Here is a 16132-nt window from a genome sequence, read left to right on the forward strand (position 1 = left end):
GACTGGGCCTTTTAACAACAGCATCGATATTCCTTTTCCAGTTTAACTCATCGTCGAGGTACACCCCTAGATATTTACGTGTCTCCACAGTTTCAACAGGTTGGCCTTTGATGACCACGGGAGAGAATGCTTGTTTTTTCTTTCTAAAATCAATAACTAGCTCTTGTGTGCTGCCAACATTGAGTTGTAGAAGATTGACATCACACCATCTAACAAAGGAGTTAACTTCCTCCCTGCCAGGTCGTCACCCCGAGAGATCAGGCCCAGTAGGCATGGACGTAATTTTGGGGGGGGACAGGGGGGACATGTCCCCCCCCACTTTTTCCAAAGTCAAGTTTTGACCCCTGCACTTTTTACCATCCAAAAACAATATTACTTTATATTAAATTGACACTGGTTGAGCTCTAAGACCAAGCAGAAAACAACCTTTTGTGTTGAAGCCTGTTTCCTATTAGAACATACTGTAAAGATACCCCTCCCACCGCCACCCCCGTGTCCCCCCCACTTCTAAAGTGTAAATTACGTCCATGCCAGTAGGGCCGTGTCATCGGAGAACTTCTGTAAGTGACTAGATGGTAAACTGTGCCTATAGTCAGCTGTATACAGTGTAAATAAAAAAGGAGATAAAACTGTCCCCTGTGGTGCACCAGAGTTTGTAAAAATCAAGTCTGAGCACTTACCCCCAACCCTCACAAACTGAGGCCTGTTTAAGAAATAGTCTAAAATCCAGGCAATGGTGGAATTGTGCAGCTTAAAATCCTAAAATATGATTGATTATTCATAAAATCATCCGACACAATCATGCAGAGTCTTCATTACCCTTGTGTGACTGTCGTTCTCCTTGGTCCGGAGGAAAGGCAGCCAGAGTGGTAGGTCCACTGGACGTTGTGACCACGAGAATCCAAAGAGTTGTAGCTCTTCTCGATCCCCAGTGAGTCGTGGAGGATGGCTGCTTATACTGAGCCAGGATTCTCTGGAGGTTTCTTCCTGTTAAAAGGGAGTTTTCCTCTCCACTGTCGCTGCATGCTTGCCTAGTATGAGGATTGCTGTATAGTCACTGACACTAGTCAGTGACTTAATGCAATTTGCTGGGTTCCTTATATAGGAAACATTATTTCTGATTGGCTTAATGAACTGTGAATTGTAATGTTTATTATGTGAAGTGCCTTGAGACGACTCTTGTCGTGATTTGGCACTATATAAATAAACTTGAATTGAATTGAATTGAATTGAATTCAGAACTCACCGGCCGCGAGATGCAACCAGGGTCTGCAGGTTAGACGTTCCACATCTGGGGTGTTCGGTGGCTCTTAAAAAGCCGTTTGAATTGAAATACTTCGCAAGTGTCGCAGAGAGGCTTTGACCTTGTGGTGAAAAGAGAAGATGGTTCCAAATGCTTGCTCAGCGGTTGGCCGAACCAAGAGGCAGCAGGAGAACTAAGGAATCAGGAAGGGATTCCTGTTTTTATCAACGCTTGTTTATAAATTCTAGACACATCAGAATTTGACAAGTTTTAAAGGCGCTACAAAAGACCTCAGAGAATTACGCCTTCACTCAAGGTTATTTCTTAGTGTGAAGTGAAAATGTTATTACACATTTATGTAAAGTGAATGTTAGACATTAATGATAATCTTATGATGCATGAATATACTGATAGATTAAATTATTAAATCAACAAATATTAATCTGGTATCATTTAAGACCTGAAATGAATTATTACATAAAAAAATATTTTCATAATTGATTAATGCACGCATTATTAAAACACTTGGATTCAAACATATTGTTCATTCAACACATTTGATTATATCAACCTATTACGTTGTAAAGTTGTTTATGATTCAAGGAAAATGAACTTTTATTCAGAGTGAAGGTCTCGTCTTCTGCATGAGATCGTTGCTTCCAGCAAAGACAAGGGAATTCAGCAGAAGGGTTTATTATGGCTTCCCTTCATGGCAACAAGTTCGTAGAGCAGTGTAGGGGAACCGCCCGGACACTTCTGTGAGATGACCTCTGACCTTACAGTGGACAAATAACCAAATTGTTGTCCTTTGGTACGCTACACTGTGGTAGACACATACCTTTATTGAATTTGTGGTTTATCACACAGAACATCTTAAGGGTTTCCAAACATTATGTTTTTGATAGTGAAAAAGATCATTTTAACCTTCATTTGAGATCCCACAATGTCCTTTACATATTTCACCCAAACACTTTTTCATTTTAACATTCTCTCCTGAGAAGAATATTAGATATATTTTTTAATCTTTATCATTCTAGTTTAAAAATGAAGAGAGAATTTGATTCTAACGCAGATCACCCTTATCTTATAGCACCAAAAAAGCCGTAGCTTAATGGAAGTAATCTATTGCACCTTACTAAAAAGCTCAGACTATTATCATAGGTGGCAACATTTAAACTGTGACATTGACATAATTTTGTACCAAACACTAAGGGGAAAAAAAGAATCACATCAAAAGTGTTGAACACTCATTTAATCAATACATTTGCAGTGGTCTCTCACAGGAATGAAGCTTATAGTTTCAGTTTCAGGGACTATAAGTGAGCCACATTACAGCTGAGCTTCAGGCGGCAGGTTTTGGACTCTTATTTCCTGATTTTTGAACATCTAGCCTCAGATTCGATAACAGAAACGCAACTCTACCACTGACTTGCATTTTATATGTTTTATCTCTACAAATAACACAAGCCTAGAGGAGTTCTGCTGTGTGGTGGAGTCGCTAATGCTAACGGTTAGCTTCTACTAGCCGAGACATTCTCTAAACCAACAACAGCTTTCACAATCGTGAGTCAAGATGGGTGAGTCCATGAATTTTAAGTGACAGTGTGACGTAAATCTGTCAGGATTTTCTAATCCTAGAGTTTCACCTTCTATTTTCCATCAGAAGCTAATGCGGGAGATAGGTGTTGGAGACAATTTGATGTTCAGCCTGCATGAAAAACACAGAATCAGATATAATCATTAAAAAGTGCTTTCTTGGTGTTCGACACTTTAAAAAAGGGGGATCAGTCTTTAAAGGTTGGGTATAATTGGGAGTATAGGGATGTTCAATATTGGCTTTTTACAGATATCCAAAATACTGATGTAGTCTGAATCTTAATTATCAATCCTGATAAAACCAATATGCAGGGTCATAAAGACTTTACCTGAGATCTGTCATATTTATGTATTTTCAGTGAGAAAAAAAGTAGTTGAATATTTTGATGTTTAAGATATGCATGGTTTGTAATATTTCTGACATTTAAGGAGTAAAAACTGACATCTGTAACTTCTGAGATTACATTTTAATGACAATATCAGCCAATAAGGTCCTTAATTGCGAGGAAACTGTGTAATGTTGGCTTGACTTTAACTAAATGATGGGTCATTCATTCTGAATATTTAAGCTGTATTATTCAATTCAATTCAAATTCAAATTCAAAAATACTTTATTAATCCCAGAGGGAAATCGATTGCTGTAGTAGCTCAGAATAATAATAATAATCAAGTCATCAAAGAGTTGTTGTATATTACAATGGCTGTTGGCAGGAAGGATCTCCAGTAGCGGTCAGCGTTGCAGCGAAACTGAAGAAGCCTCTGACTGAAGACACTCTTCCGTTGTCGGACAGTCTTGTGAAGAGAATGCTCAGGGTTGTCCATCATTTTCTTGATTCTCTGGAGAATCCTTCTTTGCATGATCTCCTCCAGTGGTTCCACAGTCGTCCCCAGAACAGAACCAGCCTTTTTTATTAGGCTGTTGAGCCTTTTCAGGTCCCTGCTTCTGATGCTGCTACCCCAACAGACGATGGCTGAAGAGATTACACTCTCAGCAACAGACTTGTAGAAGATCTGCAGCATCTTGCTACAGACATTGAAGGACCTAAGCATTCTCAAGAAGTCTAGTCTGCTGTGTCCCTTCTTGTAAACGGCTTAGCTGTTCTTTCTCCAGTCCAGTCTGTTGTCCAGGTGAATTCCAAGGTATTTGTATTCCTCAACCACCTCCACTTCTTCTCCCATGATGGAAACAGTGTTTGACTCCACCTGGTTTCTTCTGAAGTCTAAAATCATCTCCTTTGTTTTGTTCACGTTCAAGGTCAGATGATTGTTTCCACACCATGCCACAACGTGCTCCACCAGCTCTCTGTACTCAGCTTCCTGTCCATCTCTGATACACCCGACAACTGCAGAGTCGTCTGAGTATTTCTGTAGATGACAGGTCTCTGATTTGTAAAAAGAGAATGAAATTTTCCTCTTTTTCCTTAAGAGACCGTTTTATTAGTTACATATGTTAGGAACCATTTGTTCTAAGAGGCCTAAACACAAGTCTCTTAGTCCACACCACAGGTCTTCAGTCTTCTAGTTTTAATTATTTTTATCTCAGCAAGAAGGTTTTACATTTCTTGCATTTAGAGAAAATTTGAGTCACCCAGCGAGACCAAATGCTGCAAGCTATAAAACACCTTGGGTCACTGTATACTTTATGAACCTGGTTGTTGAAATCAACTTTTATGAACAGCCTTCAGGCGAGTATGATGGTCCAAACAGACTGTGGAAGAAAGTGATGTACCTTGACTGAATCTCAGCCTTTTTCATGAGCCCTGTGGGCTGCAGTGGTGCATTTCCGCATGATGCAGGAGAGAGTTGGTGTCTCTCAACAGGATTCTGAACACAAAAACATCAAAGACATGTCTAAGCTGCATCAAGTCTAAAAAATCCCTCTGTGGTCGCTGCAGGGACAGAGATGCTGGTGTGTAGGCAGACGGATGGATGAAGTGATGGAACAGCATTTGGTGCTCCAACTCGTGGTATATAAAGAAATGCGCTGAAACTTTATTAGACTAGTACATCAAAAATTCGACAGGGCCACGTCCTCTCAAAAGGGGCATAAAATCGACTTGTGATTCATGAACTACAGGGGAAATTTTAAGTGGGTACACTCCGCTGGATGCTGATATGAGCTGTGCAAAGAGCTTGCTTGACTTGTTTTTTGGCTTTTGTGAGGAACCACTTGGCAAATCCCTTCATTTACAGAAACCAGATACTGACTATGGCCTTGTAGCAGAAATGCATTAAGCTCTGGGATTTATTTACTTCTCCCTCCAACTCACAAAAATAATCTGAACGTTTTACAAAGAAGATGAAATGGCAGCAGTTTATATACATATATATATATATATATATATATATATATATATATATATATATATATATATACATATACATATACATATATATATATATATTATATATATATATATATATATATATATATATATATATATATATATATATATATATATATATATATATGTATATATACATATATATATATATACACAATCCACCACTTAACTACAGGGTGTATGATGCTGGCAGGAAAAGCATGGATTGCCACAACCAAGTGGCTGGCATCGTGTACATAAACATCTGTGCAGAGTTTGGACAGGAAGCCCCAAGGTCAAAGTGGGAAACACCCCTTAAGGTCGTAGAGAATGAGAGAGCCAAGCTCCTGTGGGACTTCCAGACCCAGACTGGCAAAATGGTGATGGTGAACCAACCGGACATTGTGGTGATAGACAAACAGCAGAGGACAGCCGTTGTGGTTGATGTAGCAATACCAAGTGATGCAACATCAGGAAAAAGGACCACAAGAAACTAGAGAAGTACCAGGGCCATCAGCGGTACCCCTGGTAATCGGGGCACTTGGGGCAGTAACCCCCAAACTGGAGGAGTGGCTAAAGCAGATCCCAGGAAAAACATCAGACATCTCAGTCCAGAAAAGAGCTGTTCTAGGAACAGCTAAGATACTGCAGAACCTTCAAGCTCCCACGCCTCTGGTAGAGGACCCGAGCTTGGAAGGATGAGACCAACCGCGGAGGATGAGATGGGAATTTCACACACACACACACACACACATGTCAGAACCTTTGCATTTTTCCATGTTTATTTACTTCCCACAATTTCAATCATTATTTATAAATTCACTGATTATTATTTAATGTTGGCAAACAATGAAGGGATGTCCTGTTCAAGTGTTCATCACAAAGCATTTTGTCCAACATAACAAACCAAACTCAATGTTAAGAACCAGTTTCCATTTGCCTCTTTGCCATCTTGCTTCCTTCAGGCTGATCCGTCCAAACGGGGACAGGTCCGGGTTGGACAGCTCACACATGGTGGCCTTTAATTGCCCCCTGGACGTCACAGAGATGTCACCACTCCCAGCTCAGTGTCTCACTGTACCGTTTGAGAAACAGCTGCCTTGCATTTGTGTAAAGTGAATAATTCGTGTGGATGGACTGTGAAAAATGTTATTTCTTCCAGTTCTGTTGAAGTCTAAAATAGAGTGAAGCTCAGAGGCGGGGGTGAGGACAAAGATCAGCAGAAGCCTTCGAGCAGAAGGCTCCGGTTTAAAGTCCAAGGAGCAACACCCCTCCATTATGCTGACCAATTATTTTGCATCCAGCAAGGGAATAAAAGCTGTACAAGTTTCAACAAACACTTGAAGGACATATTTAAATGGGACCAGGCTGAACAAATATGAGAACATTTTACACAAAAACGAAAACCTTTTGGAATTTCTTCAGATAAAAAGGTGGGCAAACAGGTGCTTCGTTTTCATGAAACGTTGGGAGCAGATGGGACTGAAAAAGGGTGGAGGGGATCTCTGCAAAGATGTCCATAAAAGAAGACATTAGAAAGAATCTCTAAACATTATTCATACAGTTACGTTGACAATAAAGGAAGAAAAGAATCAACCATTTTAAACAGCCACGCAGCCACTGTAACTGAATAGAGGAAAATAAACATACTAACCCATAATGTGCAAAAAGAAAAATAAATAAAAACACATCCATTAAAAACTTATTTATACCTATAAACTATAATTATCTTGGTATTGGAAATAAAGACGCAGACAATATTATTATATTGGTAAAAATAAGTCTATATCAAAAATCTCTAGATTTGAGTATTTTTGAAATATCATTGGTCACTCTGAGTTTCACATGCAGGCTAAACATGAAAATATGCAGAAATAAGGGTAGAAAATAGACATGGAAACACTTGGATAAGAAAATTCAGTCAGATCTACATAACACTGTAAAATTAGCATTCATGGATTCACACATCTTCGCTCACGACGAGGAAGGCTGTTTCTCTTTTGTACATTCATTCTGTTTCTCTTCGTTATCCATTTTTTGTTCTTTTCTTACACCATTTTAGTAAAAAAAAAATTTTACCTGACATGCTTCAGCTAGGATCTCTGACCGTCATCAGAGATGGCCGTTGGTGGCCTCACTTCCTGTTATGTGTGGGCAGTAGAGGATGATGCCGCCCTCTACTGCCTGCGAGGAAGGCTGTTGTTGGTTTAGCGTCCACGAAACAGCATAGCACGTCTTGGCTAGTAGAAGCTAACTATTAGCATTAGCAACTCCACAACACAGTAGAACTCCTCTGGGTTTTTGTTATTTGTGGAGAAAAAAACATCAATGTTGCTAAAGCAAACTGAGTCCGTGGTAGAGTCGCGCCGCTGTTAGCCAATAATAGGCTAGATGTCCAAAAATAGGGGAACAGGACTCCAAAACCTAACTTTTGTCCGTGATTTTGCCCTTTTGACTCACAATCTGTACTCACATACATCCCACATATCTGTAATGTAATCATAATTGTAACTCAACTCACTTGTACAGTCAAAAAATATGACAGTGACTTCCTTCTGTCCTACATCTAAATGTTAATTACAGCATTTAACATTTACTGGCAAATGTTAATGACAGTTTTTAAGTCACTTCAATTCAATTCAAAAATACTTTATTAATCCCAGAGGGAAACTGATTGCTGTAGTAGCTCAGAATAATAATAATAATAATAATAATAATAATAATAATAACAATAATAATAATAATAATCAAGTCATCAAAGAGTTATTGTATATTACAATGGCTGTTGGCAGGAAGGATCTCCAGTAGTGGTCAGTGTTGCAGTGAAACTGAAGAAGCCTCTGACTGAAGACACTCTTCCGTTGTCGGACAGTCTTGTGAAGAGAATGCTCAGGGTTGTCCATCATTTTCTTGATTCTCTGGAGAATCCTTCTTTGCATTATCTCCTCCAGTGGTTCCACAGTCGTCCCCAGAACAGAACCAGCCTTTTTTATTAGGCTGTTGAGCCTTTTCAGGTCCCTGCTTCCGATGCTCTCCAACTCAACCTCTCTAAAACTGAACTACTTCCAAGCAAAACCATCCATACAGCACACTATCTCAATCCAAAATGACTTCCTATCTCTGGCTCCTTCAAAGGCAGTTCGAAATCTGGGTGTTGTGATTGATGAACACCTGACCTTTAAAGATCATGTTGCCTCTGTTGCTCGTTCATGCCGCTTTACGCTGTATAACATACGAAAGATCAGACCATACCTAACACAACATGCCACCCAGCTCCTGGTGCAATCTACTCTCATCTCCCGCCTCGATCACTGCAATGCCCTTCTAACTGGTCTTCCAGCCTGGACTGTAAAACCTCTTCAAATGGTCCAGAACGCAGCGGCGCGTCTGGTCTTCAATCAGCCAAAAAGAGCACACGTCACCCCTCTGTTCATTGAGCTCCACTGGCTACCGCTAGCAGCACGCATCAAATTCAAATTGCTAACACTAGCATACAAAGTCCGAGATGGTACGGCTCCCATCTACCTGAGTCCTCTTGCAAAGGCTTACGTCTCGGCCCGGCCACTCCAGTCATCACAGGATCGTCGGCTAACAGTGCCTACACCACGCTCAGGACAATCCAGACTCTTCTCATGCATCGTTCCACAAATGTGGAATGACCTTCCAAGCACAACCAGAACAGGGGCTTCCTTTTCAATTTTCAAGAAACTCCTGAAGACCCTGCTCTTCAGAGAGCATCTTCTTAACTAGCACCCTCCCTGCACCCGTCCCCCCTCTCTACTGTCCACTCCTTGTTCCCTCCTCTCCATGATTGATGTCAATGTTGTTGTTATTGTTGTTGTTAGCCTCAAGGGCAACATGCCGATTATCACTTGTAAGTCGCTTTGGACAAAACCATCTGCTAAATACATAAACTTAAACATAAACATGCTACTACTCCAACAGACGATGGCTGAAGAGATTACACTCTCAACAACAGACTTGTAGAAGATCTGCAGCATCTTGCTACAGACACTGAAGGACCTAAGCGTCTTCAAGAAGTGCAGTCTGCTGTGTCCCTTCTTGTAAACGGCTTCGCTGTTCTTTCTCCAGTCCAGTCTGTTGTCCAGGTGGACTCCAAGGTATTTGTATTCCTCAACCACCTCCACTTCTTCTCCCATGATTACATGCAGAGCGTTTCTTTTAAGTGGGCCATACTGATAATTGTGCTTTAAACCTGTTTAATGATGTTGAAGGAAGCAGAAAATGGGCAGATTGCTCACAAATCATTTTCTGAAAGTCCTAATTTAGATTTGAAAAGAGGAGGCAGCGTTCGCCGTGCCTTCAGGTTTAAATGGAGGACGTGATGAAAGGATAGAGTCAGGTATTGATCTTTCTGGGATGTTTATGGGATAGCTTTGCCTCTCTTGGTGTCTCTTTTTAATGCCACTCTTTAATCATCTCATCAGGTGAACTCGCACAAGGCCTCCGTTGAATTCTTTTAATCTCAGGTAATCAGTTTCACTATATATCCTAAAAACTGCAGCTATCTGATTCTAGTTGTGCTTCTGCATCCTTGATTCTATTTTCTGAAAATAACCAGAGTTTCTAATAAAAAAGCCAGATTGCATAACAAAGAGGCAATGTTCAGTGGCTTTGTGGAGCTTTTTGGCTCCTGCGGCTGCAGTAAAATGACACTAAACTGAATAAATTGAGCAAACAGCACAAATAAAATGTATTTTTTATTTTATTTATAAGACATTTCTTTGTGTGGTTCCTAGGATGCAAATATCATATTTTCTAGGTTTAGTTTTATTTCATATCAGTCTCTATGCCTGGAGCTGCAGCTCAGTCACAGTTTTTGATGTCATGCTCCATTGGTTTGCTTTGAATAAAACTCCATTTGTGTGATTCCCATTTTGTGCCCGGTAGAGTTCCTGACAGCACGTGTCTCCATATGCTGCAGTTGGTTACCTGATTTAAATCATGCTAATTGCTCTACTGACCCAACTTTTTACAGTCTTCGATTCATTTCCTGTAGATTTTTTCCATAATTTTTTTTTATTAGAAACTCGAAACGTTTCTCGCAATATCAGAGAAGAAAGCTGATTCCCACATAGAACACGTTTATTTAAATTTTTTTACATGACACATAGAATGTATGTAACTGGATTCTGAATAATGTATTCGTTCATGTTTTATGAGTTTCAAATGTTATCAGTTGTTCAGAAAGCACAAGTTTCTGTATGGTGAAATGTCAGACTTGGGAAAGCGTTATTTTTTTTTTGTTTCATTTCTAAGATGGAACATTTTATTAAGTTTAAAATCTTGCACTGAAGGTTTTTTTCTCACGTGACTGCTGAATCAAGTTATTTGTTGTTTTTTATTTGAAATTATTGAAGGATTACAAAAAATATAAAAACATTATTTCATCATCCTCATCCTCTCCACATTCCCACTGATCCCTGATTAGAAATCATGTTTTTATTCAGCTGCTGATGAGTACTAACTCACAGCCATGGGAAGTTTCTCTCCCATCTCCCAACCCTGCTGCCATGAAAAAAGTCCTAATCCATCACTGATGCTACATTTCCTTGGCACTTGTCTTAACACTGAGCCAGAAGGCGGCATCAAAAATAACACCCTTTAATGCTTTCATGCTGGCCCAAATAAAGCCATGTGTGCAGCAGCAAACTTCAAAGGATGCACTAACTTTTGGAGACATGAAAAACCTCTACATTAAATTCTTTTGACCATCATCATCCATTTATGGCACAAGTTTATGTTAAACTGTATAAGTTCTGCTTTGCATGGTTTTAAGACATAACTACACTTTACCACCACTTTTCTTGCTCTCTGTCATGGGGACAGCATTCTCTAGCATGAAATACCAAATTTAGTTGTTTTCCCAGCATCCTCTAGCTTCTCCGACGTGACCCCATGTATTTCCCAGATCAGCCTAAGGTTATAAACCCTTCATCATGCCCTGGGTCAGCTCCAGGACCTGTGATGGCAGGGCATACCCAAAATAGGAAAAAAAAAAGTCTCAAATAATCTTTTGTTTGTTTTGTTTTGGGTTTTTTTATGCAGGAGAACTGGAGCACTCAGGTCAGTCCAAAGGTTTAATTAGGTGCAGGAAAGGACGTAAACTATCGTTTCAACACTGTGTGTGTCTTTGTCAGAATTACATGTATTTCTTAATGTTTTTTTTTCTCCGTCAGTCTGAAAATGTTCTTGGGTCATACAGACCGAGGGCTTGCTGGAGAGATTATACCTCGTATTTGATCCGGAAACATCTTGGAGTCCCTTTCATTGAGATAGAGGGGGTCTAGTGATCCCTGCCGAAGCTGCTGCCCTCGTGACCCTGTTCTGGCTAACGGGCAGAAGAAGGATGGATGAATAGATAGCACTCATTTCATCAGATTTGTCAAGATCTTGTCTTTATTGGTTTTATTTAAAAAATAAATTAAATGAAACAAACACTGAAAGAAATATCCACACACTTTAACTTTGGACCTAATTCTCCTTTTAGCTCCAAAAAGTGTTAGCTTGGCTGCACTCAGGAATCTCAGATATTCTAGGAACCACCAGTAAACCTGCAGTCTGAGAGCTGTAATGTCCACAAATGGACAGTTTTCACCTACAGATGACCTTCATTAATTATAATTATTATAAGTAGCAATAAACGGATCATCTGGCTTAAGTTTTAGAAGTTTATATTAATTTTAAAATCTTCTTTTTCTTTCTTCTTTGAAGCGAGGAGTTTAGATAAAAGGGTGCTCTGTGAGGGACCTTGGGAAGAACAGGATGTCAATGTTATGATTCCAGAATGTTAACAAGCAGTTCAGGATCTTGTGGCTTGTTGGCAGCAAGAATATAAAATCCACCTCATAGGATTGAATTAGGTCTGTAGATGACCGATGACCTGTAAATGGTAAATGGTCTGTATTTGATATAGCATCTTCTAGAGTCCTGGAACCCCCCAAGGAACTTTACAACACAATCAGTCATTCACCTATTCACACACACATTCATACACTGATGGTGATGAGCTACAATGTAGCCACAGCTGCCCTGGGGCGCACTGACAGAGGCGAGGCTGCCGAGCACAGGCGCCACCGGTCCCTCCGACCAAATCCAGCAGGCAACGTGGGTTAAGTATCTTGCACAAGGACACAACGACAGCGACAGACTGAGCGGGGCTCGAACCTGCAACCTTCCGATTACGGGGCGAGCACTTAACTCCTGTGCCACCGTCGCCCACACTGTAGGTCATTTGTAGGTGAAAACTGACTATTTGTGGACATTACAGAGCGAAGTGCTTGGTTAGGAACGTATGGAACAATCAGGTCACTGATGTATGATGGAGCTTGATTATTAAGAGCTTTATAAGTGAAAAGGTGGATCTTAAAATCTATTCTGAATTTAACAGGCGGCCATTTTAGGGAAGCTAAGACAGGAGATATGATCTCTCTTTTTATTTCTTATCAGAACTCTTTGGACATTTTGGACAAAATGAGAGAACCTATAAGGGATTTTTTTTACTCGCTACAACTCACAGGAAGCCCAGCAGTGCCCTCATCCTACCCCAGTCCCCCATCCTCAACAAGGACCTCAAACAGAACACTGCCACACCAGCAGTCCCCAAGACTCCAAACAAAGCACACCTCCTGCAGTGCAACAGGACGTGACCCACCATCTCCAATTCTCCACAGTCACAGTTATCGTCCAGGATTTTCCCAACTAGAGGTTGACCATTATTGGTTTTTCTATTGCCGATACTGATGGCAATATTTAAAGGTCATGTTCACGGCCTGTTTGTGCTGCCGATGTTTTGGGTCGATATTTGGCCGATATCTAGATGTTTTCCACCTATTTTCATGCTAAAATGTCACAGATAACCTCAGTTGATGCACAACATTTCCGAAGCTGAATCAGTTTGTGAAAACTGAATTTAACCAGCTGTTAAATCCTACTTTTGTAAACTGGTCAGAGTTAAAATTAAACATCTAAGTAAATTGACCGATCATTGAATATTCAAATCTGGTAAATAAAAAGAAATTTTAGTTGGAAACAGTGTTTTGAGCATTTATAAAAGCAGATGGGTTTCAGGAATGTATAAATACATTTTAAATAAAATGTGCAGCAGCACCTGGCTGCTGGGGATGTGGATGACTTTAAATCAGCTTCACTACAGAGGTATATCGACCAATGCTGATTTATAAAAATGTCAGATATCAGCCCAATATTTTGGCCGACTGATATATCAGTCTACCCCCTTCCCAACCAAAAACCACCCGCCCCAAAGACCCCTGTGACCCAACCAGGTTAAGACCACAGAGTTCCTCCTCCCACAAGCAGATCCCATCCAGCGGCCACCCACCAGGTGCTGCATCCCATAATAAGCCCTACCCGTAACCCCCTCATCCCAGGAAGATTGCCACAACCCTACACCCACCCAGTGGAGCTCAGAGTAATACTCCATCTGACCATGTCACGCCTCTACAGTGAACTTTTGGCTGCAGCATTCGCCTCTTCATGCCTTCCACCCCCACATGGGCAGGAACCCAAACAAAACTGGGAGGAGACCCAAAGGAAGACCCAGGACATGCTGGAGGGACTGTGTTTTTCGTCTGGCCAGGGAATGCCTTGGGATTCCCCCGGAGGAGCTGGCCCAAGTGGCTGCCCTCGAGACCCGATCCCGGATAACTGGACAATAATGGATGGATGGATAGTCATTTTATCACGTCTAAAGCTTTGGCATAATTTATCACTTTAACAAGCTAGCATCAGTATTTACACTGAACAAAAGTATAAAAGCGACACTTTTTTACTCCCATTTTTCATGAGCTGCATAAACACACAAAAGACCCACAACTCTCTAATATTGTTCACAAATCTGGCTAAATCTGTTAGTGAGCATGCCCCTTTGCCGAGATGATCCATTCCACCTGGCAGGTGTGGCATATCAAGGTGCTGATTAGACAGCATCTAATCAGGTGTGCTTTGGACTGGACACAATAGAAGGCCACTCTGAAATGTGCAGTTTGATCACACAGCACACTTCCATAGATGTCACTACTTTTAAGCTAGCGTCTGTTTAACATGCTGTCTACCAGAGCTGTTGCCCATAAAATGAAAGTTCATTTCTTCTCCATAAGCCATCTCCAGAGCTGCACAGCAGTGTGATGGTTAGCATTGTTGCCTTGCAGAAAATAGGTCCTAGGTTTGCATCCCGACCTGGGGTCTTTCTGCATGGAGTTTGCATGTTCTCTGTGTGCACGCGTGGGTTCTCCCCGGGTACTTCGGCTTCCTCCCACAGTCCAAAAACGTGACTATCAGGTTAAACTGGTCTCTCTAAATTACCCTCAGGCGTGAGTGCACTTGGTTGTTTGTCCTGTTTGTCTCTGTTGCCCTGCTATAGACTGGACACCTATCTAAGGTGTACCCTGCCTGCTTGCCCAGAGACGGCTGGAGATAGGCACCAGCCCCCCGCAACTCTACATGGGGAAGCAGGTACAGATAATGTATGGATGAAGCAGTCTCCAAAGGCGTTTCAGAGAATTTGTAGTACATCCAACCAGCCTCACAACCACAGACCATGTGTAATTGCACCAGTCCAGGACCTCCACGTTCACCAAGTTCACTTCCATGATTGTCTCAGACAAACCATCTGGAAATAATTGCAGAAACAATCGGTTTGCAAACCAAAGAATTTCTGCACAAGCTGTCAGAATCCGTCTCAGGGAAGCCCATCTGCAGGCTCGTCGTCCTCATCGGGGTCTGGACCTGACTGCAGTTTGTTGTCATAAAAGATTTGAGAGGGGAAATGCTCACATTCTGGCATGTTGGAGAGGCCTTCTGTTCACAGATCAATCCTGGTTTATGCTGTTCAGGGCAGATAGCCGACAGCATGTGTAGCATCGTGTGGATGAGCGGTTTGTTGACGTGAATGTTGTGGGTCAGGTGGCCCATGGTGGTGGTTGGGTTATGGTATGGGCAGGTGTATGGTATGGACAATGAACATAGGTGCATTCTGGACAACTGGGGGAGTAGAGGGAGGTGGAGAATATAGTCGGTAAAGACGGCTCTCCCTTGCCCTGCCTCCAACATGCCTCCATCTAAAAAGGCTAGGTTATCCAGAGTTATCTCTGTAGTTATGCTGCTATAGGCTTAGACTGCTGGAGGACACACTGACCACTTTCCACACTCTACTACTTTCTTCTACAATTTGCTCTTTAACTGTATTATTTCCTGCTATTTCAGCTGTTAACTTTATTTTTTCTGTAGGTGTTTTTCTTCTCAGAAGAAGCTATAATAATGTTCTGCTGAGCTGTGGTGGCCTCATGGAGGGGGCCATCAGCGAGCACACTGCTGCTAATCATTTAAACATTCTCCCTCTCCTGACAATAACATTTTACTTTCCTTGACACTGAATGTGCTACTACTAGTTTACCGTTTAATTATAGATTCACTAGGATAAATGCAATAAAGTTTATCTCTCACCAAATAGAATATTTACTAAGAAATCACAATGTAACCATAGACACACTACTTGGTATAAATGTGTGTGTGTGTGTGTGTGTGTGTGTGTGTGTGTGTGTGTGTGTGTGTGTGTGTGTGTGTGTGTGTGTGTGTGTGTGCGTCTGCTCTGTCTCCTCGATCCCCAGTGAGTCGTGGAGGATGGCTGCTTATACTGAGCCAGGATCCTCAGGAGGTTTCTTCCTGTTAAAAGAGAGTTTTCCTCTCCACTGTCGCAACATGCTTGCTTAGTATGAGGATTGCTATAAAGTCTCTGACACTAATCACTGACTTGATGTAACCTGCTGGGTTCCTTATATAGGAAACTTTTTACTGATTGGCGTAATGAACTGAACTGTATTGGGATGTTTACTGTGTGAAGTGCCTTGAGACGACTCTTGTCGTGATTTGGCACTCGTAACGTACCATGTGGTCAAATTTTCACCAACAAATTGAACAGACGTTAACC

The 16132-nt window shown here is 41.2% G+C and overlaps 1 protein-coding gene across 1 annotated transcript in view; it reads left to right on the forward strand.

Moving 5' to 3' along the window:
- LOC107392963 (contactin-associated protein-like 4) overlaps positions 1-16132 on the forward strand; it is a 107815-nt gene that overhangs the window by 10934 nt on the left and 80749 nt on the right. The gene's annotated exons all lie outside the window — the stretch shown is intronic.

Source organism: Nothobranchius furzeri, chromosome 8 (assembly GCF_043380555.1).
Source record: "Nothobranchius furzeri strain GRZ-AD chromosome 8, NfurGRZ-RIMD1, whole genome shotgun sequence".
Taxonomy (NCBI): Eukaryota; Metazoa; Chordata; class Actinopteri; order Cyprinodontiformes; family Nothobranchiidae; genus Nothobranchius; species Nothobranchius furzeri.